The sequence below is a fragment of the Pelophylax lessonae genome, assembly GCF_965119305.1.
Source record: "Pelophylax lessonae genome assembly, chromosome: 10".
In the NCBI taxonomy this organism is placed as follows: domain Eukaryota; kingdom Metazoa; phylum Chordata; class Amphibia; order Anura; family Ranidae; genus Pelophylax; species Pelophylax lessonae.
Window position 1 is genome coordinate 239060996 of NC_138777.1, and position 23232 is coordinate 239084227.

The window sequence follows — 23232 nt, forward strand, 5'->3', positions numbered from 1 at the left end:
AATCCCCGGATGTCAGAGCTGTGGTCCCTTCTATAAATGCCCAGATGTCAGAGCTCTGCTCCTTTCTATAAATCCCCGGATGTCAGAGCTGTTGTCCCTTCTATAAATCCCCGGATGTCAGAGCTGTGGTCCCTTCTATAAATCCCCGGATGTCAGAGCTGTCGTCCCTTCTATAAATCCCCGGATGTCAGGGCTCTGGTCCCTTCTATAAATCCCCGGATGTCAGAGCGGTGCTCCCTTCTATAAATCCCAGATGTCAGAGCTGTGGTCCCTTCTATAAATGCCCGGATGTCAGAGCTGTGGTCCCTTCTATAAATCCCAGATGTCAGAGCTGTGGTCCCTTCTATAAATGCCCGGATGTCAGAGCTGTGGTCCCTTCTATAAATCCCCGGATGTCAGAGCTGTGGTCCCTTCTATAAATGCCCGGATGTCAGAGCTTTGGTCCCTTCTATAAATCCCCGGATGTCAGAGCTGTGGTCCCTTCTATAAATGCCCGGATGTCAGAGCTCTGGTCCCTTCTATAAATCCCCGGATGTCAGAGCTGTGGTCCCTTCTATAAATGCCCGGATGTCAGAGCTGTGGTCCCTTCTATAAATCCCCGGATGTCAGAGCTGTGGTCCCTTCTATAAATCCCCGGATGTCAGAGCTGTGGTCCCTTCTATAAATGCCCGGATGTCAGAGCTTTGGTCCCTTCTATAAATCCCCGGATGTCAGAGCTGTGGTCCCTTCTATAAATCCCCGGATGTCAGAGCTCTGCTCCCTTCTATAAATGCCCGGATGTCAGAGCTGTGGTCCCTTCTATAAATCCCCGGATGTCAGAGCTGTGGTCCCTTCTATAAATGCCCAGATGTCAGAGCTCTGCTCCTTTCTATAAATCCCCGGATGTCAGAGCTGTTGTCCCTTCTATAAATCCCCGGATGTCAGAGCTGTGGTCCCTTCTATAAATCCCCGGATGTCAGAGCTGTCGTCCCTTCTATAAATCCCCGGATGTCAGGGCTCTGGTCCCTTCTATAAATCCCCGGATGTCAGAGCGGTGCTCCCTTCTATAAATCCCAGATGTCAGAGCTGTGGTCCCTTCTATAAATGCCCGGATGTCAGAGCTGTGGTCCCTTCTATAAATCCCAGATGTCAGAGCTGTGGTCCCTTCTATAAATGCCCGGATGTCAGAGCTGTGGTCCCTTCTATAAATCCCCGGATGTCAGAGCTGTGGTCCCTTCTATAAATGCCCGGATGTCAGAGCTTTGGTCCCTTCTATAAATCCCCGGATGTCAGAGCTGTGGTCCCTTCTATAAATGCCCGGATGTCAGAGCTCTGGTCCCTTCTATAAATCCCCGGATGTCAGAGCTGTGGTCCCTTCTATAAATGCCCGGATGTCAGAGCTGTGGTCCCTTCTATAAATCCCCGGATGTCAGAGCTGTGGTCCCTTCTATAAATCCCCGGATGTCAGAGCTGTGGTCCCTTCTATAAATGCCCGGATGTCAGAGCTTTGGTCTCTTCTATAAATCCCCGGATGTCAGAGCTGTGGTCCCTTCTATAAATCCCCGGATGTCAGAGCTCTGGTCCCTTCTATAAATCCCCGGATGTCAGAGCTCTGGTCCCTTCTATAAATCCCCGGATGTCAGAGCTTTGGTCCCTTCTATAAATCCCCGGATGTCAGAGCTGTGGTCCCTTCTATAAATCCCCGGATGTCAGAGCTATGGTCCCTTCTATAAATCCCCGGATGTCAGAGCTCTGGTCCCTTCTATAAATCCCCGGATGTCAGAGCTCTGGTCCCTTCTATAAATGCCCGGATGTCAGAGCTGTGGTCCCTTCTATAAATCCCAGATGTCAGAGCTCCGCTCCTTTCTATAAATCCCCGGATGTCAGAGCTCTGCTCCCTTCTATAAATGCCCGGATGTCAGAGCTGTGATCCCTTCTATAAATCCCCGGATGTCAGAGCTGTGGTCCCTTCTATAAATGCCCGGATGTCAGAGCTCTGCTCCTTTCTATAAATCCCCGGATGTCAGAGCTGTTGTCCCTTCTATAAATCCCCGGATGTCAGAGCTGTGGTCCCTTCTATAAATCCCCGGATGTCAGAGCTGTCGTCCCTTCTATAAATCCCCGGATGTCAGAGCTCTGGTCCCTTCTATAAATCCCCGGATGTCAGAGCTGTGGTCCCTTCTATAAATCCCAGATGTCAGAGCTGTGCTCCCTTCTGTAAATCCCCGGATGTCAGAGCTGTGGTCCCTTCTATAAATCCCTGGATGTCAGAGCTGTGGTCCCTTCTATAAATGCCCGGATGTCAGAGCTGTGGTCCCTTCTATAAATGCCTGGATGTCAGAGCTTTGGTCCCTTCTATAAATCCCCGGATGTCAGAGCTGTGGTCCCTTCTATAAATCCCCGGAGGTCAGAGCTATGGTCCCTTCTATAAATCCCCGGATGTCAGAGCTCTGGTCCCTTCTATAAATCCCCGGATGTCAGAGCTGTGGTCCCTTCTATAAATGCCCGGATGTCAGAGCTGTGGTCCCTTCTATAAATCCCAGATGTCAGAGCTCTGCTCCTTTCTATAAATCCCCGGATGTCAGAGCTCTGCTCCCTTCTATAAATGCCCGGATGTCAGAGCTGTGGTCCCTTCTATAAATCCCCGGATGTCAGAGCTGTGGTCCCTTCTATAAATGCCCAGATGTCAGAGCTCTGCTCCTTTCTATAAATCCCCGGATGTCAGAGCTGTTGTCCCTTCTATAAATCCCCGGATGTCAGAGCTGTGGTCCCTTCTATAAATCCCCGGATGTCAGAGCTGTCGTCCCTTCTATAAATCCCCGGATGTCAGGGCTCTGGTCCCTTCTATAAATCCCCGGATGTCAGAGCGGTGCTCCCTTCTATAAATCCCAGATGTCAGAGCTGTGGTCCCTTCTATAAATGCCCGGATGTCAGAGCTGTGGTCCCTTCTATAAATCCCAGATGTCAGAGCTGTGCTCCCTTCTATAAATCCCCGGATGTCAGAGCTGTGGTCCCTTCTATAAATCCCTGGATGTCAGAGCTGTGGTCCCTTCTATAAATGCCCGGATGTCAGAGCTGTGCTCCTTTCTATAAATCCCCGGATGTCAGAGCGGAGCTCCCTTCTATAAATCCCCGGATGTCAGAGCGGAGCTCCCTTCTATAAATTCCCGGATGTCAGAGCTGTGCTCCCCGGATGTCAGAGCTGTGCTCCCCGGATGTCAGAGCTGTGCTCCCCGGATGTCAGAGCTGTGCTCCCCGGATGTCAGAGCTCTGCTCCTTTCTATAAATGCCCGGATGTCAGAGCGGAGCTCCCTTCTATAAATCCCCGGATGTCAGAGCTGTGGTCCCTTCTATAAATGCCCGGATGTCAGAGCTCTGGTCCCTTCTATAAATCCCCGGATGTCAGAGCTCTGGTCCCTTCTATAAATCCCCGGATGTCAGAGCTTTGGTCCCTTCTATAAATGCCCGGATGTCAGAGCTGTGGTCCCTTCTATAAATCCCCGGATGTCAGAGCTGTGGTCCCTTCTATAAATGCCCGGATGTCAGAGCTTTGGTCCCTTCTATAAATCCCCGGATGTCAGAGCTCTGGTCCCTTCTATAAATCCCCGGATGTCAGAGCTCTGGTCCCTTCTATAAATCCCCGGATGTCAGAGCTCTGGTCCCTTCTATAAATCCCCGGATGTCAGAGCTTTGGTCCCTTCTATAAATGCCCGGATGTCAGAGCTGTGGTCCCTTCTATAAATCCCCGGATGTCAGAGCTTTGGTCCCTTCTATAAATGCCCGGATGTCAGAGCTGTGGTCCCTTCTATAAATCCCCGGATGTCAGAGCTGTGGTCCCTTCTATAAATGCCCGGATGTCAGAGCTTTGGTCCCTTCTATAAATCCCCCGATGTCAGAGCTCTGGTCCCTTCTATAAATCCCCGGATGTCAGAGCTCTGGTCCCTTCTATAAATCCCCGGATGTCAGAGCTCTGGTCCCTTCTATAAATCCCCGGATATCAGAGCTTTGGTCCCTTCTATAAATCCCCAGATGTCAGAGCTCTGGTCCCTTCTATAAATCCCCGGATGTCAGAGCTTTGGTCCCTTCTATAAATGCCCGGATGTCAGAGCTGTGGTCCCTTCTATAAATCCCCGGATGTCAGAGCTGTGGTCCCTTCTATAAATGCCCGGATGTCAGAGCTTTGGTCCCTTCTATAAATACCCGGATGTCAGAGCTCTGGTCCCTTCTATAAATCCCCGGATGTCAGAGCTCTGGTCCCTTCTATAAATCCCCGGATGTCAGAGCTCTGGTCCCTTCTATAAATCCCCGGATGTCAGAGCTTTGGTCCCTTCTATAAATCCCCGGATGTCAGAGCTCTGGTCCCTTCTATAAATCCCCGGATGTCAGAGCTTTGGTCCCTTCTATAAATGCCCGGATGTCAGAGCTGTGGTCCCTTCTATAAATCCCCGGATGTCAGAGCTGTGGTCCCTTCTATAAATGCCCGGATGTCAGAGCTTTTGTCCCTTCTATAAATCCCCGGATGTCAGAGCTCTGGTCCCTTCTATAAATCCCCGGATGTCAGAGCTCTGGTCCCTTCTATAAATCCCCGGATGTCAGAGCTCTGGTCCCTTCTATAAATCCCCGAATGTCAGAGCTCTGGTCCCTTCTATAAATGCCCGGATGTCAGAGCTTTGGTCCCTTCTATAAATCCCCGGATGTCAGAGCTGTGGTCCCTTCTATAAATCCCCGGATGTCAGAGCTCTGGTCCCTTCTATAAATCCCCGGATGTCAGAGCTTTGGTCCCTTCTATAAATGCCCGGATGTCAGAGCTGTGGTCCCTTCTATAAATCCCCGGATGTCAGAGCTGTGGTCCCTTCTATAAATGCCCGGATGTCAGAGCTTTGGTCCCTTCTATAAATCCCCGGATGTCAGAGCTCTGGTCCCTTCTATAAATCCCCGGATGTCAGAGCTCTGGTCCCTTCTATAAATCCCCGGATGTCAGAGCTCTGGTCCCTTCTATAAATCCCCGGATGTCAGAGCTTTGGTCCCTTCTATAAATCCCCGGATGTCAGAGCTGTGGTCTCTTCTATAAATGCCCGGATGTCAGAGCTGTGGTCCCTTCTATAAATCCCCGGAGGTCAGAGCTATGGTCCCTTCTATAAATCCCCGGATGTCAGAGCTCTGGTCCCTTCTATAAATCCCCGGATGTCAGAGCTGTGGACCCTTCTATAAATGCCCGGATGTCAGAGCTGTGGTCCCTTCTATAAATCCCCGGAGGTCAGAGCTATGGTCCCTTCTATAAATCCCCGGATGTCAGAGCTGTGGTCCCTTCTATAAATCCCCGGATGTCAGAGCTCTGGTCCCTTCTATAAATCCCCGGATGTCAGAGCTCTGGTCCCTTCTATAAATCCCCGGATGTCAGAGCGGAGCTCCCTTCTATAAATCCCCGGATGTCAGAGCTGTGGTCCCTTCTATAAATCCCCGGATGTCAGAGCTCTGGTCCCTTCTAGAAATCCCCGGATGTCAGAGCTCTGCTCCCTTCTAGAAATGCCCGGATGTCAGAGCTGTGGTCCCTTCTATAAATCCCTGGATGTCAGAGCTGTGGTCCCTTCTATAAATGCCCGCATGTCAGAGCTGTTGTCCCTTCTATAAATCCCCGGATGTCAGAGCTGTGGTCCCTTCTATAAATCCCCGGATGTCAGAGCTGTGGTACCTTCTATAAAACCCCGGATGTCAGAGCGGAGCTCCCTTCTATAAATCCCCGGATGTCAGAGCTCTGGTCCCTTCTATAAATCCCCGGAGGTCAGAGCTGTGCTCCCTTCTATAAATCCCGGATGTCAGAGCTCTGGTCCCTTCTATAAATCCCCGGAGGTCAGAGCTGTGGTCCCTTCTATAAATCCCCGGATGTCAGAGCTGTGGTCCCTTCTATAAATCCCCGATGTCAGAGCTGTGGTCCCTTCTATAAGTGCCCGGATGTCAGAGCTGTGGTCCCTTCTATAAATCCCCGGATGTCAGAGCTGTGGTCCCTTCTATAAATCCCCGGATGTCAGAGCTCTGGTCCCTTCTATAAATGCCCGGATGTCAGAGCTCTGGTCCCTTCTATAAATCCCCGGATGTCAGAGCTGTGGTCCCTTCTATAAATGCCCGGATGTCAGAGCTGTGGTCCCTTCTATAAATCCCTGGATGTCAGAGCTGTGGTCCCTTCTATAAATGCCCGCATGTCAGAGCTGTTGTCCCTTCTATAAATCCCCGGATGTCAGAGCTGTGGTCCCTTCTATAAATCCCCGGATGTCAGAGCTGTGGTACCTTCTATAAAACCCCGGATGTCAGAGCGGAGCTCCCTTCTATAAATCCCCGGATGTCAGAGCTCTGGTCCCTTCTATAAATCCCCGGAGGTCAGAGCTGTGCTCCCTTCTATAAATCCCGGATGTCAGAGCTCTGGTCCCTTCTATAAATCCCCGGAGGTCAGAGCTGTGGTCCCTTCTATAAATCCCCGGATGTCAGAGCTGTGGTCCCTTCTATAAATCCCCGATGTCAGAGCTGTGGTCCCTTCTATAAGTGCCCGGATGTCAGAGCTGTGGTCCCTTCTATAAATCCCCGGATGTCAGAGCTGTGGTCCCTTCTATAAATGCCCGGATGTCAGAGCTGTGGTCCCTTCTATAAATCCCCGATGTCAGAGCTGTGGCCCCTTCTATAAATCCCCGGATGTCAGAGCTCTGGTCCCTTCTATAAATCCCCGGATGTCAGAGCTGTGGTCCCTTCTATAAATCCCCGGATGTCAGAGCTGTGGTCCCTTCTATAAATCCCCAGATGTCAGAGCTGTGGTCTCTTCTATAAATCCCCGGATGTCAGAGCTCTGGTCCCTTCTATAAATCCCCGGATGTCAGAGCTCTGGTCCCTTCTATAAATCCCCGGATGTCAGAGCTCTGGTCCCTTCTATAAATCCCCGGATGTCAGAGCTCTGGTCCCTTCTATAAATCCCCGGATGTCAGAGCTGTGGTCCCTTCTATAAATGCCCGGATGTCAGAGCTGTGATCCCTTCTATATATCCCTGGATGTCAGAGCTCCCTTCTATAAATCCCCGGATGTCAAAGCTCCCTTCTATAAATCCCCGGATGTCAGAGCTGTGGTCCCTTCTATAAATCCCCGGATGTCAGAGCTGTGGTCCCTTCTATAAATGCCCGGATGTCAGAGCTGTGGTCCCTTCTATAAATCCCCGGATGTCAGAGCGGAGCTCCCTTCTATAAATCCCCGGATGTCAGAGCTCTGGTCCCTTATATAAATGCCCGGATGTCAGAGCTCTGGTCCCTTCTATAAATGCCCGGATGTCAGAGCTTTGGTCCCTTCTATAAATCCCGGATGTCAGAGCTCTGGTCCCTTCTATAAATCCCCGGATGTCAGAGCTGTGGTCCCTTCTATAAATCCCCGGATGTCAGAGCTGTGGTCCCTTCTATAAATCCCCGGATGTCAGAGCTGTGGTCCCTTCTATAAATCCCCGGATGTCAGAGCTGTGGTCCCTTCTATAAATCCCCGGATGTCAGAGCTGTGGTCCCTTCTATAAATCCCCGGATGTCAGAGCTGTGGTCCCTTCTATAAATCCCCGGATGTCAGAGCTGTGGTCCCTTCTATAAATCCCCGGATGTCAGAGCTGTGGTCCCTTCTATAAATGCCCGGATGTCAGAGCTGTTGTCCCTTCTATGAATGCCCGGATGTCAGAGCGGAGCTCCCTTCTATAAATCCCCGGATGTCAGAGCTGTGGTCCCTTCTATAAATCCCCGGATGTCAGAGCGGAGCTCCCTTCTATAAATGCCCGAATGTCAGAGCTGTGGTCCCTTCTATAAATCCCCGGATGTCAGAGCTGTGGTCCCTTCTATAAATGCCCGGATGTCAGAGCGGAGCTCCCTTCTATAAATCCCCGGATGTCAGAGCTGTGGTCCCTTCTATAAATCCCCGGATGTCAGAGCTGTGGTCCCTTCTATAAATGCCTGGATGTCAGAGCGGAGCTCCCTTCTATAAATCCCCGCATGTCAGAGCTGTGGTCCCTTCTATAAATGCCCGGATGTCAGAGCGGAGCTCCCTTCTATAAATCCCCGGATGTGGTGCCGCTCCTCTCTATAGGCAGTGCTGAGCGGACTCTTTGCACAGATAGAATAGAAGTCTTCCCGCTCACAGCTCTCACATGTCTCATCAATCATTCCCCTCACTCATCTTATAGTGGAGTTCCACCCATTGTGCTAACTTTACATCTATGTAATCCCCTTTAACCACTTAAGCCCCGGAAGATTTACCCCCCTTCCTGACCAGGGCCTATTTTGCGATTCGGCACTGCGTGACTTTAACTGACAATTGCGCGGTCGTGCGACGCTGTACCCAAACAAATTTGACGTCTTTTTTTTCCCACAAACAGAGATTTCTTTTGGTGGTATTTCATCACCTGTGCGATTTTTACTTTTTGCACTATAAATAAAAAAAGAGCGACAATTTTGCAAAAATAACAATATTTTCACATTTTTTTATATGAAATTCCCCCAAAAAAATGTAAAAATCTAAATTTTTTTAACATTTTTGGCCATTTGGTTTTCTGCTACCTATGTTTGGTAAAAAAAAAATTGCAAAAAGCGTATTTTGATTGGTTTGCGCAAAAGTTATCGCGTTTACTAACTAAGGGAAAGATTTCTGTAATTTTTGGTGTTTTTTGTTTTTTTTAGCGAGTAATGGCGGCGATCTGCAATTTTTGCAGGACTGTGACATTGCGGCGGACAGATCGGACCCTTGACTGACATTTTTGACACTTTTGGGGTTACCAGTGACATTACTGCAGTAATCAGTGCTATACATATGCACTGTTACTGTAAAATGACACTGGCAGGGAAGGGGTTAACTGTATTGGAGAGGGAGGGGTTAAGTGTGTCCTAGGGGCGTGCTTCTAACTGTGATTGGCTGTGGCTACTAGTGTAAAAACAGAGATCAACGGACCTACATAATAGAACCCTCTGATCTCCATTTTTACACAGGGAAGAATGACAGGCGGCTTGTTTATATCAGCCGTCTGCCTTTCTCCCTTCCCGCCGAACCATCGCAAGTGACCGGCGGACATCGGGTCCGCCGGTCACTCGCACTGACTTGTCTGGGAACGAGCCGGAGCGGGCGCGCGCTCGCCCGCTATTGGCTCACAAGCCAGTGACAGGCTAGTGACGTACCGGTACATCACTTTGCCTGGCCGGGGCTGACCGCCGCAGTATATGTACTTGCGGCGGTCGGCAACCGGTTAACGAGTAATGGCAGCGATCTGCGTTTTTTTTTTTTTTTGCGAGATTGCGGCGGACAGATCGGACCCTTGACTGACATTTTTGACACTTTTGGGGGTAACAGTGACATTACTACAGTAATCAGTGCTATACATATGCACTGTTACTGTAAAAATGACACTGGCAAGGAAGGGGTTAACTTTATTGGGGAGGAAGGGGTTAAGTGTGTCCTAGGGGCGTGCTTATTGCTGTGATTGGATGTGGCTTGTGATGTAACAGCAGAGATCTACAGTCCTACATAGCAGGACCATATGATCTCTGCTGTTACACAGGGGAGAATGACAGACGGCTTTGTTTACATTAGCCGCCTGCCTTTCTCCCGGTGTAACCGACGATCGCGAGTGAGCAGCGGACATTGGGTCCTCACGCTCGCTCCCTAGAGCCTCACAGGCTAGTGACGTACCCATACGTCACTTTGCCTGTGAGGGGCTGACTGCCGCTGTATATAGTCGTGTGGCAGTCGGCAAATGGTTAAAACTATTTTTACCAATGGAAACTTTTTTTTTGCTAGGAAGTACATTTTTTTTCTTCTTTATTCATCATTTCCTCACTTCCGGGTCCGGCCGCCGATCAGCGATTACGTCATTCAGCGATTCGCAAGGGCTGCTGGGATGTATCTCATGAAATCTCAGCCTCCACTCAGTGAGCTGTACTCGGATATATTGGATTGAGTCTGTGCTCTGCCCCGCCTCCGCCCCGCCTCCTCTCAGTGAGCTTTACTGTATGTATTGGATTGAGTCCATGCTCCGCCCTGCCTCCGTCCCGCCTCCTCTCAGTGAGCTGTACTCTGATGTATTGGATTGAGGAAGCGGGGCGGAGCACGGATTGAATCCAATACCTCCGAGTACAGCTCACTGAGAGGAGGCGGGGCGGAACACGGACTCAATCCAATACATCCGAGTACAGCTCACTGAGAGGAGGCGGGGCAGAGCATCGACTCAATCCAATACATCCGAGTACAGCTCACTGAGAGGAGGCGGGGCGGAGCGTGGACTCAATCCAATACATACAGTAAAGCTCACTAAAAGGAGGCGGGGCAGAGCACGGACTCAATCCAATACATCCGAGTACAGCTCACTGAGAGGAGGCGGGGCGGAGCGCGGACTCAATCCAATACATACAGTAAAGCTCACTGAGAGGAGGTGGGGCGGAGGCGGGGCAGAGCACAGACTCAATCCAATACATACAGTACAGCTCAGGACTCCTGTGTAATAATGCGAGATTTCATCCCATTTCATGAGATACGTCCCAGCAGCCCTTGCGAATCGCCAAATGACGTAATCGCCGATCGGCGGCCGGACCCGGAAGTGAGGAGAGGATGAATAAAGAAGAAAAAAAAGGTATTTCCTAGCAAAAAAAAAAGTTTCCATTGGTAAAAGTAGTTTTAAAGGGGGTTACATACATCTATGTAATCCAAGTTATAGAAATGGGTGGAACTCCACTTTAAGTGCTGATATTATGGAACAGTGGATAGAGGTACCTGCATCCTATAATATAATATATAGGAGGAGGGCAGTAGGATTTTCATGGTGCTATCAAAGCATCCCAAGTTCCCAACCACGTAAAATCAAGATTCTTCAAAATATATAAAAGATATAGAAAAGGGTATAAAACTATGGCTTGGGATTGGGAGGGGTGTAGCAATGTGTAGAGTGGGTGTAGCAATGTGTAGAGTGGGTGTAGCAATGTGTAGAGTGGGTGTAGCAATGTGTAGAGTATATGTGGATGGAGCATACAATTATCCGATACTCGCTATAAAGACTTCTTCTTCAGGAGTTCAGAAATGGAAGAAAGACAATCCTAGAACAGAAATTGTGCAATTTGACACAAAAAATAGAAGGTACAAAATTGACATTTTGAAAAGGCTGTGATATTCACCCAAAAACACCCCTGAAAGCTCCTCTCATATTGCAGTTTAGCCGTTGAAAGGGATTATGTTTAAAAAGCCATCGCTTTCTACCCTTTGGATATCTTTTGTATATTTGGAAGAAAGAATCTTGATGTTATACTATAGTTATCCTATTATGTTATTCAGGCTAGAGCAGTGCTGTTCAACATTTTTTATAGGGCTCCGATTTTATTTTTCCTTCAGTAATAAGAAAGCGAAGTTTGATCAGTTGTGAGGTACCTGAGGTGTTTGGGTTCTTTACTCAGGCAGGACAAAGAAGGAGGTTTAAGTGACTGCTGCCATCCCCAGGTGCACATACTTACATTCACAGCCCTGATACTCAGTCTGGCTACTGGGAGTACAGAGAAGAGGATGTTCCCTAAAGGATTCATTTCTGTATCTTTAATGTTGTCCTTTAACCACTTAAGCCCCGGAAGATTTTACCCCCTTCCTGACCAGGGCTTATTTTGCGATTCGGCACTGCGTGACTTTAACGGACAATTGCGCGGTCGTGTGACGCTGTACCCAAATGAAATTGACGTCCTATTTTTCCCACAAACAGAGCTTTCTTTTGGTGATATTTGATCACCTGTGCGATTTTTTTTTTTTTGATCATGCGCTATAAATAAAAAAAGAGCGACAATTTTGCAAAAATAACAATATTTTTCAAATTTTTTTAATATGAAATTCCCCCCCAAAAAATGTAAAAATCTAATTTTAAAAATTGCAAAAAGCGTATTTTGATTGGTTTGCGCAAAAGTTATTGCGTTTACTATCTAAGGGAAAATTTTTTGTCATTTTTATTGTTTTTTTTTTTTTAATGAGTAATGGCGGCGATCTGCGATCTTTTTTTTTTTTTTTTTTTGCGGGACTGCGACATTGCAGCGGACAGATTGGACCCTTGACTGACATTTTTGACACTTTTGGGGGTACCAGTGACATTACTGCAGTAATCAGTGCTATACATATGCACTGTCACTGTACTAATGACACTGACAGGGAAGGGGTTAACTTTATTTGAGAAGGAAGGGTTAAGTGTGTCCCTAGGGGCGTGCTTCTAACTGTGATTGGATGTGGCTTGTGATGTAACAGCAGAGATCTACGGTCCTACATAGCAGGATCGTATGATCTGTGCTGTTACAGCAGGGAGAATGACAGGCGGCTTTGTTTACACTAGCCGCCTGCCTTTCTCCCGGTGTAACCGACGATGTGTCAAGAGACTTGTGGGCCTGTCTGTGTGGAGAGTCTGGAGAGGAGCCCAGGCTGTCAGCTTCATCTCAGATGCTGCAGAGCGTTGCACAATGTCATGGACCAGACTGCACGATGAGGATGTGCCTTGATTGGCGGCGTCTGCACATCAGGTCCATTGACACTTCGCTTCATGTAGACATGTTTATTAAATCAGAATAGGCTTCATATACACGGGACGTTGGAAAACCTCTCCTGAACGCTGGAACTGACAGCTGGTAACCGACGGGTAAAAACATCCGCTTTGCCGCGTTTATAAGGCGTTTGCGATTAGAAGTGTTTTTACATTGTAAAATGGTCAGAAATTTATCCTCATTAAAAAAAAAAACTATAAACGAAACGCTTATAAACACGAGTTAAAGCGTTTAGACGTTTTTGCACGCTGTTACAAGCATTTGGCGTTTCAAATGCCACTACACTTTTTGCTTTTAAAAAAAAAATGCCACTAAATTCAACTAAATGACTATAAATGTCTCAGTGTACATGGGCAGATAAGATAACATAGAGGAGGGTTCAGGGGCTGCTGAAAAAAATGCCCAACTTCTCCTAAATGTCCGTTTATCAGCAGTAATATACATGAGGCCTTATTATTATTATACAGGGTTTATATATTATTATTATTATTATACAGGGTTTATATATTATTATTATTATTATTATACAGGGTTTATATATTATTATTATTATTATACAGGGTTTATATATTATTATTATTATTATTATACAGGGTTTATATATTATTATTATTATTATACAGGATTTATATATTATTATTATTATTATTATTATACAGGATTTATATATTATTATTATTATACAGGGTTTATATATTATTATTATTATACAGGGTTTATATATTATTATTATTATTATTATTATTATTATACAGGATTTATATATTATTATTATTATACAGGATTTATATATTATTATTATTATACAGGATTTATATATTATCATTATACAGGGTTTATATATTATTATTATTATACAGGATTTATATATTATCATTATACAGGGTTTATATATTATTATTATTATACAGGGTTTATATATTATTATTATTATACAGGATTTATATATTATTATACAGGGTTTATATATTATTATACAGGATTTATATTATTATACAGGGTTTATATATTATTATTATAATACAGGATTTATTTAGCGCCAACAGTTTGCGCAGCGCTTTACAATATGAGGGAAGAAAGTGCAGTTACAATACAATTCAATACAGGAGGAATTAGAGGTCACGGCTCGTTAGAGCTTACAATCTAGAAGATGCAAGACAATCGATTCGCAAAGCAGAAGAATTTGGCGATTGCAGATTTTGGCGATCAAAAAACAAACTTGATGGTGTGGGATACCCGTGGGCACTCTCCTATTCGGATGCCTCGTTGAGTCCTCCCATGTCCTGGCATACCCGTGTTGACAATGGTGCGAGACCAGGGGGAGTGCAGCAGGCAGGAGAGGAGGGAAACCAGCTGAGCTGCAGGGGGACGGTTCCAGTATCTCTGCCCCCCTGCTGTCCGGGCCCTCCTCTGCCGCAGTGTTCAAGGTTTCCTCCTCTCCCTCCGACTGCGCTGCAGGGGGATCAGTTCCAGTATCTGTGCCCCCTGCTGTCGGGGCCCCCCTCCGCTGCAGTATTCTAGGTTCCCTCCTTTCCTCTCCCTTTGGCTGAGCTGCAGGGGGATCAGTTCCAGTAACTGTGTCCCTCCTGATGTCTGGGCCCCCCTCCGCTGCAGTGCTGCTGGGTTTCCTCCTCTCCCTCCGGCTGAACTGCAGGGGGATGGATCCCAGCATCTGTGCCCCCTCTGCTGTCCTGTGTGCTCCCCTCCGCTGCAGTGCTGTTGGCTTTCCTCCTCTCCCGCCGGAGAAGCTGCTGAGGGCACACAGGGGGATTTTCAGGATAGAAAGTGGAGAAAGGGATCAGAGGTAATATGTCATATTTTCCGACTCCTTCCTTTCCTTTGACACACAGAGCGTGGCTCAGCCCCACCCTCCTTGCTGGCTCCTGCTGCTGTCTCTGAGCCAATGAGGAGGGAGAGAGCCAAGAGATCAGCTGCTCTTGTACAAATCGCTGGATGGAGATGGGGGGGCTGCATGCAGAAGGTGTTTTACCGTAATGCATATAATCCAGTAAGGTAAAGAAAACTTTCAGCCTTCACAACCACTTTTTAAGTTTCCAAACAGAAAACATGAACTGAGATGAACTCTGAATCGCTATAAGTAACTTTTTGCTGACTGTGCCGGAGTCGGCGCTACAACGTGTTGCAACAACTGCGGATTTTTGCTGAGATCCACAAACATCACTTCTGCAGCAATGCAATTGTAGACTTTAAAACAAAAGTTTAAGCCCCTAGGGGTTAATATAGCGCTTGCTCCTAGTTGTTCAGGGGCGAACAATTCCTTGTTCCCACACCTGAATAGTGAAGGCAATCTAGTGGTAGTGAATATAGTCTCACTTTAGTGATGATAATCACAAATTAACATAAAGTATAAATATAATAAAGTGCAAAGTGCTAAATATAAAACTTCAAATATGTGAATAATTAAATAAATATGATAAATATTGTTAAAGTCCCAATATATAGTTCATAGGTGATCTTGTGCAAAAAGTGAATTCAGCCATAGTAAAACTTTTCCAATATTCCAACTGCTGGTGTATTCGGCGTATCTTGTAATATAAGGGGTGCACACTCACCGGACTGGGTGGGTCTTGAATACCATATAGTAACAAGACCTTGCGGGCTTGTGGCTTCCCAAGCCTATGGGTAACTGCTGGGCTCTGTAGTTCCCTGTGGTCCGTATCGCTCCTGTATTTGGAAACCGATCTTCCAGGTCCAATATTGAGGGGGAAACAAAATGCTCCAATCGTGCAGTACCATTAAAAAGTATAGTGTTTATTATATTGCTATTAAAATTGTTGTACAAAGTATTAAAAAACAAAGAAACGCCAGCTGTGGGTTGTGCCTAGGAATGGAGAGCGCCGACTGCCGGTTTGCGTCCCACCAGGCTACCCGGAAGCGTGCGGCGCACGTTCCACCTGGCGTTTCTTTGTTTTTAAATACTTTGTACAACAATTTTAATAGCAATATAATAAACACCACTTTTTAATGGTACTGCACGATTGGAGCATTTTGTTTCCCCCTCAATATTGGACCTGGAGTAAGCTAGACATAGAAGGGGCCATCTACCACACATGCATGATTTCTTTCCAATAATATAATCTACTTACTGTACTCACAAAATACAGGGCCTTGAAAAAGTATTCACACCCCTTGAAATTCTCCACATTTTGTCATGTTACAACCAAAAAGATAAATGTATTTTATTGGGATTTTATGAGATAGACCGACACAAAGTGGCCATAATTGTGAAGTGGAAGGAAAATGATAAATTATACAAATAAATCTGTGAAAAGTGTGGCTGCATTTGTATTCACCCCCCTTTAGTCCCCTTTCACACAGGGAGTCCGTTTAGATCCGCCTGTCAGTTTTTTTTTTTGGCTGATCTGAACGGATGCCCCATGCATCTCTATGGATGTCCACTGACATCCAATCCGATCCGTCAAAACCGGACGGATGGAAACCCTATTTTCCATCCGTCTGGCGGATCGGATCAGATGAGAACAGACAGACGGTCCGTTCTCATCCGATTCCCCCATAGAGATGCATGGGGACCTGACAGCTCTGTCTCCGCACACAGCTGTCATCTGCCTGCTCAGCGGGGGATTGGCAGATCGATCCACTGCTGAGAAAAGCGGAGTCTGCCTGATGGACTCCGTGTGTGAAAGGGGCCTTACTCTCATACCCCCAACTAGAATCTAATGGAACCAATTGCCTTCATAAGTCATCTAATTAGTAGATAGAGTTCACCTGTGTGTCATTTAATCTCAGTATAAATACAGCTGTTCTGTGAAGCCCTCAGAGGTTTGTTAGAGAACCTTAGTGACCAAACAGCATCATGAAGGCCAGGGAACACACCAGACAGGTCAGGGATAAAGTTGTGGAGAAGTGTAATGCAGGGTTAGGTTATAAAAAAAATCTCCCAAGCTTTGACCATCTCACGGAGCTCTGTTCAATCCATCATGGGAAAATGGAAAGAGTATGGGACAACTGCAACCCTACCAAGACATGGCCGTCCTCCTAAACTGACCGGACCGGGCCCCTACCAAGACATGGCCGTCCACCTAAACTGACCGGACCGGGCCCCTACCAAGACATGGCCGTCCACCTAAACTGACCGGCCGGGCCCCTACCAAGACATGGCCGTCCACCTAAACTGACCGGACCGGGCCCCTACCAAGACATGGCCGTCCACCTAAACTGACCGGCCGAGCAAGGAGAGCATTCATCAGAGAAGCAGCCAAGAGGCCCATGGGAACTCTGGAGGAGCTGCAGAGATCCACAGCTCAGGTGGGAGAATCTGTCCACAGGACAACGATTAGTCGTGCGCTCCACAAATCTGCCCTTTATGGAAGAGTGAGAAGAAGAAAGTCATTGGTTGAAGAAAGCCATAAGAAGTAGGGAGGCACGGAAATGAAAATTTTGGTCCGAAACCGAACATGCAGGATGCCATTGGCCGAAAACCGAAACCGAAAATGACTTTTTCCCCGAAATAATTTTAAAATAGATAGAACAGGGGCATACACCAAAAACAGGCAGCGATGTACACCTGTAGCTGCCACCCTGTCATGGTATTTGTATTATGCAGCATGAAGGGGTTAATGTATTGTCACTGCTGCATTAGTGACCGACCAGTGGCAGTTAATTAACCCCTTTGTGCTGCATTAGTGCAACCAGTATCAGTGCAACCAGTGTTAATTAACACTGATACTGGTTGCACTAATGCAGCACAAAGGAGTTAATTAACTGCCACTGGTCGGTCACTAATGCAGCAGTGACAATACATTAACCCCTCATGCTGCATAATTAATACAAATACCAATAGTAGGCTGCCTCAGCTATCACCCCCCCCTCCCCTCCCCCCCGCATCAGCCTAAGCGTCCCTTTCCTACTCACTCAGCTCCTCCGGTCACGGTGTCCATTATTCAAAAGTCCCGCCTCTGGCTGCCCACCCGCCTCCCGGTGATGTCACTACTACTATCTGTCCATGAATGAACTGATACACCGGGCGGGTGAGCGGCCGCTAATATCTGTCACTATGTGAGCCTTCACTTCTCTTCAATTCCCTGACAGTCCGGGCGGCCGCTAATAGATAGAACTATGTGATCCTTCCTGTCAGCTCAGCGGGACTGTGACTGTGTGTGAATGAGATCTGACCTGACACCGGGCGGGGGGAGCGGCCGCTAATAACTGTAACTATGTGAGCGCTTCACTTACTTGTCAGGCATGTATCTCCGCTGACAGGGAAGTGAAGCTCTCACATAGTTATAGTTATTAGCGGCCGACCCCCCCCCCCCGCCCGGTGTCAGGTCAGTTCTCAATCACACACAGTCCCGCTGACAGGAAGGATCACATAGTTCTATCTATTAGCGGCCGCTCGCCCCGCCCTCCCGCCTGGTATGTCCCTTCATTAATGCAGATCATAGTAGTAGGGATGTCATTGAGAGGTGGGCGGTCGGCCAGAGGTGGGACTTTTAAAACCTGCCCTGCGCTGCGCTGCGCCCTCCTCCTTCCTCACGGCGGCCATATTAATTTCGGCACTGTTAACCCATTATCGGCCGATAATTTTGGTGCATCCCTAATAAGAAGTCCTGTTTGCAGGGAGAAGCCATGTGGGGGAGGAGCTCTGCCCAGATGAGACCAAAATTCTTACTTTTGGCCTAAAAGCAAAACTATGTGTGGGGGAAAACGAACACTGCACATCACCCTGAACACACCAGCATCATGGTGTGGGGATGGTTTTCTTCAGCAGGGACAGGGAAGCTGGTCAGAGTTGATGGGAAGATGGATGGAGCCAAATACAGGACAATCTTAGAAGAAAAGACTTGAGACTGGGGCGGACAACGACCCGAAAAATCCAGCCAGAGCTACAATGGAATGGTTTCATGTGTTAGAATGGCCAAGTCACAGTCCAGACCTAAATCACATTGAGAATCTGTGGCAAGATTTGAAAATCACTGTTCACAGACGCTCTCCATCCAATCTGACAGAGATGAGATATTCTGCAGAGCAGAATGGGCAGAAATGTGCAAAGCTGGTAGAGACATCCCCAAAAAGACTCCCAGCTGTAATTGCAGGGAAAGGCGCTTCTACAAAGTATTGACTCCGGGGGGGGGGGGGGGGGGTGAATACAAATGCAGCCACACTTTTCACAGATTTATTTGTATCATTTATCATTTTCCTTCCACTTCACAATTATGTGCAACTGTGTCGGTCTATCACATAAAATCCCAATAAAATACATTTACATTTCTGGTTGTAACATGAGAAAATGTTGGAAATTTCAGGGGGTGTGAATACTTTTTCAAGGCCCTGTGTAAGGATGTACTTTAATTTTCCCCTACAGTGACTTCCAATAATCCTCTGCGCACCCCCCATACATGGAATCAGAGAGGGCATTGTAAACCAATCGGGCTCTATGGCCTTGCACCCACCCATTTCCTGTATGGGTGTCACAGGGATGGGAAGTGGCCAAATATCTCCCCAGTGGGGTCACACACAGAAATAGAAACTTCAATGAAGAAAAAAAAGCATCCTTCGAGGTTCTGAGACTTCAATGGGAGTTCATAGAAAGTAATGAGAGAGATAAAACATTGGCTCAGGTCAGACATGGCCGCCCTCCGGCGGGTACCCAGCAGGTGACCAGAAAAAAAACATTAACCAATGGAAGGAGAGAGACCTAAAGAGTCCAAATTCATGTTTTTAGTTTGGCCTTAAAAAAAAAAAAATGCATATCGGGGGTCAAAGGAACTCCTTCATCATCAGGGCATCAGTTAAAGTGATTGTAAATCTCAGACATGAAATCTGAAGAAAGCCCATCCCCCTATAGTGTGTACTTCTCTCTGTCCAGAGCACTGACAGGGAGATTTACTAAAACTGGAGAACACAGAATCTGGTGAAGCTGTACATGGCAGCCAATCAGATTCTTCAATGAAGCTTTGACAATAAAACCTGAAAGCTGATTGGTTTTTATGCAGAGCTGCAGCAGATTCTTTGTGTTCCAGTTTTAGTAGATATCCCCCTAAGTGTCATTTCTGTCTGTTACCTCCTTCCTCTGCTATCTACATGAATCTCCTCCCCTTCCTCTGCTATCTGCATGAATCTCCTCCCCTTCCTCTGCTATCTACATGAATCTCCTCCCCTTCCTCTGCTATCTACATGAATCTCCTCCCCCTTCCTCTGCTATCTGCATGAATCTCCTCCCCCTTCCTCTCCTATCTGCATGAATCTCCCCTTCCTCTGCTATCTGCATGAATCTCCTCCCCTTCCTCTGCTATCTGCATGAATCTCCTCCCCTTCCTCTGCTATCTGCATGAATCTCCTCCCCTTCCTCTGCTATCTACATGAATCTCCTCCCCTTCCTCTGCTATCTACATGAATCTCCTCCCATTCCTCTGCTATCTGCATGAATCTTCTCCCCTTCCTCTGCTATCTGCATGAATCTCCTCCCCCTTCCTCTCCTATCTGCATGAATCTCCTCCCCTTCCTCTATCTGCATGAATCTCCTCCCCTTCCTCTGCTATCTGCATGAATCTCCTCCCCTTCCTCTGCTATCTGCATGAATCTCCTCCCCTTCCTCTGCTATCTACATGAATCTCCTCCCCTTCCTCTGCTATCTACATGAATCTCCTCCCCTTCCTCTGATATCTGCATGAATCTTCTCCCCTTCCTCTGCTATCTGCATGAATCTCCTCCCCCTTCCTCTCCTATCTGCATGAATCTCCTCCCCTTCCTCTCCTATCTGCATGAATCTCCTCCCCTTCCTCTGCTATCTGCATGAATCCCCTCCCCTTCCACTGCTATCTGCATGAATCCCCTCCCCTTCCTCTGCTATCTGCATGAATATCCTCCCCTTCCACTGCTATCTGCATGAATCTCCTCTCCTTCCACTGCTATCTGCATGAATCTCCTCCCCTTCCACTGCTATCTGCATGAATCTCCTCCCCTTCCTCTCCTATCTGCATGAATCTCCTCCCCTTCCGCTGCTATCTGCATGAATCTCCTCCCCTTCCTCTGCTATCTGCATGAATCTCCTCCCCCTTCCTCTGCTATCTGCATGAATCTCCTCCCCCTTCCTCTGCTATCTGCATGAATCTCCTCCCCTTCCTCTGCTATCTGCATGAATCTCCTCCCCTTCCTCTGCTATCTGCATGAATCTCCTACCCCTCCCCTCCTTCCTCTGCTATCTGCATGAATCTCCACCCCTCCCCTCCTTCCTCTGCTATCTGCATGAATCTCCTCCCCCCACTGTCCTTCCTCTGCTATCTGCATGAGTCTCCTCCCCTCCCCTCCTTCCTCTGCTATCTGCATGAACCTCCTCCCCCCCCTCCTTCCTCTGCTATCTGCATGAATCCCCCCCCCCCCTCCTTCCTCTGCTATCTGCATGAATCTCCTCCCCTTCATCTGCTATCTGCATGAATCTCCTCCCCTTCCTCTCCTATCTGCATGAATCTCCTCCCCTTCCTCTGCTAACTGCATGAATCTCCTCCCCTTCCACTGCTATCTGCATGAATCTCCTCCCCTTCCTCTGCTATCTGCATGAATCTCCTCCCCTTCCTCTATGTACATGAATCTCCTCCCCTTCCTCTCCTATCTGCATGAATCTCCTCCCCTTCCTCTGCTATCTGCATGAATCTCCTCCCCTTCCTCGTCTATCTGCATGAATCTCCTCCCCCTCCTTCCTCTGCTATCTGCATGAATCTCCTCCCCTCCCCTCCTTACTCTGCTATCTGTCTGAATCACCTCCCCCTCTCCTTCCTCTGCTATCTGCATGAATCTCCCCCCCCCACCCTCCTTCCTCTGCCATCTGCATGAATCCCCTCCCCCCACCCTCCTTCCTCTGCTATCTGCATGAATCTCCACCCCCACCCTCCTTCCTCTTCTATCTGCATGAATCTTCTCCCCCCTCCTTCCTCTGCTATCTGCATGAATCTCCACCCCCACCCTCCTTCCTCTGCTATCTGTATGAATCTCCTCCCCCTCCCCTCCTTCCTCTTCTATCTGCATGAATCCCCCCCCCCCACCCTCCTTCCTCTGCTATCTGCATGAATCTCCACCCCCCTCCCCTCCTTCCTCTGCTATCTGCATGAAGCTCCACCCCCTCCCCTCCTTCCTCTGCTATCTGCATGAATCTCCTCCCCCCACCCTTCTTCCTCTGCTATCTGTATGAATCTCCACCCCCACCCTCCTTCCTCTGCTATCTGCATGAATCTCCTCCCCCCCCCTCCCTCCTTCCTCTGCTATCTGCATGAGTCACTTCTGACACCAAGAGATAAAAAGGTGACAGGGGAGGAGCTCCAGCACACAGCCTGTGATCGACAGCCTCAGCTCTGTTCCTGTGTGCTGGGTGATTGTATGGGTGTGTGTGTGGGGGGGGGGGGGGTTGTCCCTTCCCTCCAATCAGCTCTCACTGAGCTCTGCAGAGTGTAACTTCAGCTCTCCGCCCCCTGCTTTCTGAAAGCTCACACAAGCTGTATAGATTCTGCACTTGGAATGGCTGTAGAGAAGAGAAACCGGTACAACTTATGTGGGAGGATTTGTTTCATCTCTTGACAATATCGGGTCTATAGGTCATCAATAATAGAAGGAAAACACGGCATGTGTTCTAGAATCATCCACTGGACTGGAAAGGAGAATATAAAGAGGAATTCTCAGTGTGGATATTTTATACATTGTTCCAACTTACAGTATTCTATCTATAGACCTAACCTGTCCGTACCAAGATGGCCGACCTCCTCCGCTCTGACAGCAATTTATCTATAGACCTGACCTGTCCGTACCAAGATGGCCGACCTCCTCCACTCTGACAGCAATTTATCTATAGACCTGACCTGTCCGTACCAAGATGGCCGACCTCCTCCGCCCTGACAGCAATCTATCTATAGACCTGACCTGTCCGTACCAAGATGGCCGACCTCCTCCACTCTGACAGCAATTTATCTATAGACCTGACCTGTCCGTACCAAGATGGCCGACCTCCTCCGCTCTGACTGCAATCTATCTATAGACCTGACCTGTCTGTACCAAGATGGCTGACCTCCTCCGCTCTGACAGCAATTTATCTATAGACCTGACCTGTCCGTACCAAGATGGCCGACCTCCTCCGCCCTGACAGCAATCTATCTATAGACCTGACCTGTCCGTACCAAGATGGCCGACCTCCTCCACTCTGACAGCAATTTATCTATAGACCTGACCTGTCCGTACCAAGATGGCCGACCTCCTCCGCTCTGACTGCAATCTATCTATAGACCTGACCTGTCTGTACCAAGATGGCTGACCTCCTCCGCTCTGACAGCAATCTATCTATAGACCTGACCTGTCCGTACCAAGATGGCCGACCTCCTCCGCTCTGACAGCAATCTATCTATAGACCTGACCTGTCCATACCAAGATGGCCGACCTCCTCCACTCTGACAGCAATCTATCTATAGACCTGACCTGTCCGTACCAAGATGGCCGACCTCCTCCACTCTGACAGCAATTTATCTATAGACCTGACCTGTCCGTACCAAGATGGCCGACCTCCTCCGCCCTGACAGCAATCTATCTATAGACCTGACCTGTCCGTACCAAGATGGCCGACCTCCTCCGCTCTGACAGCAATCTATCTATAGACCTGACCTGTCCGTACCAAGATGGTCGACCTCCTCCGCTCTGACTGCAATCTATCTATAGACCTGACCTGTCTGTACCAAGA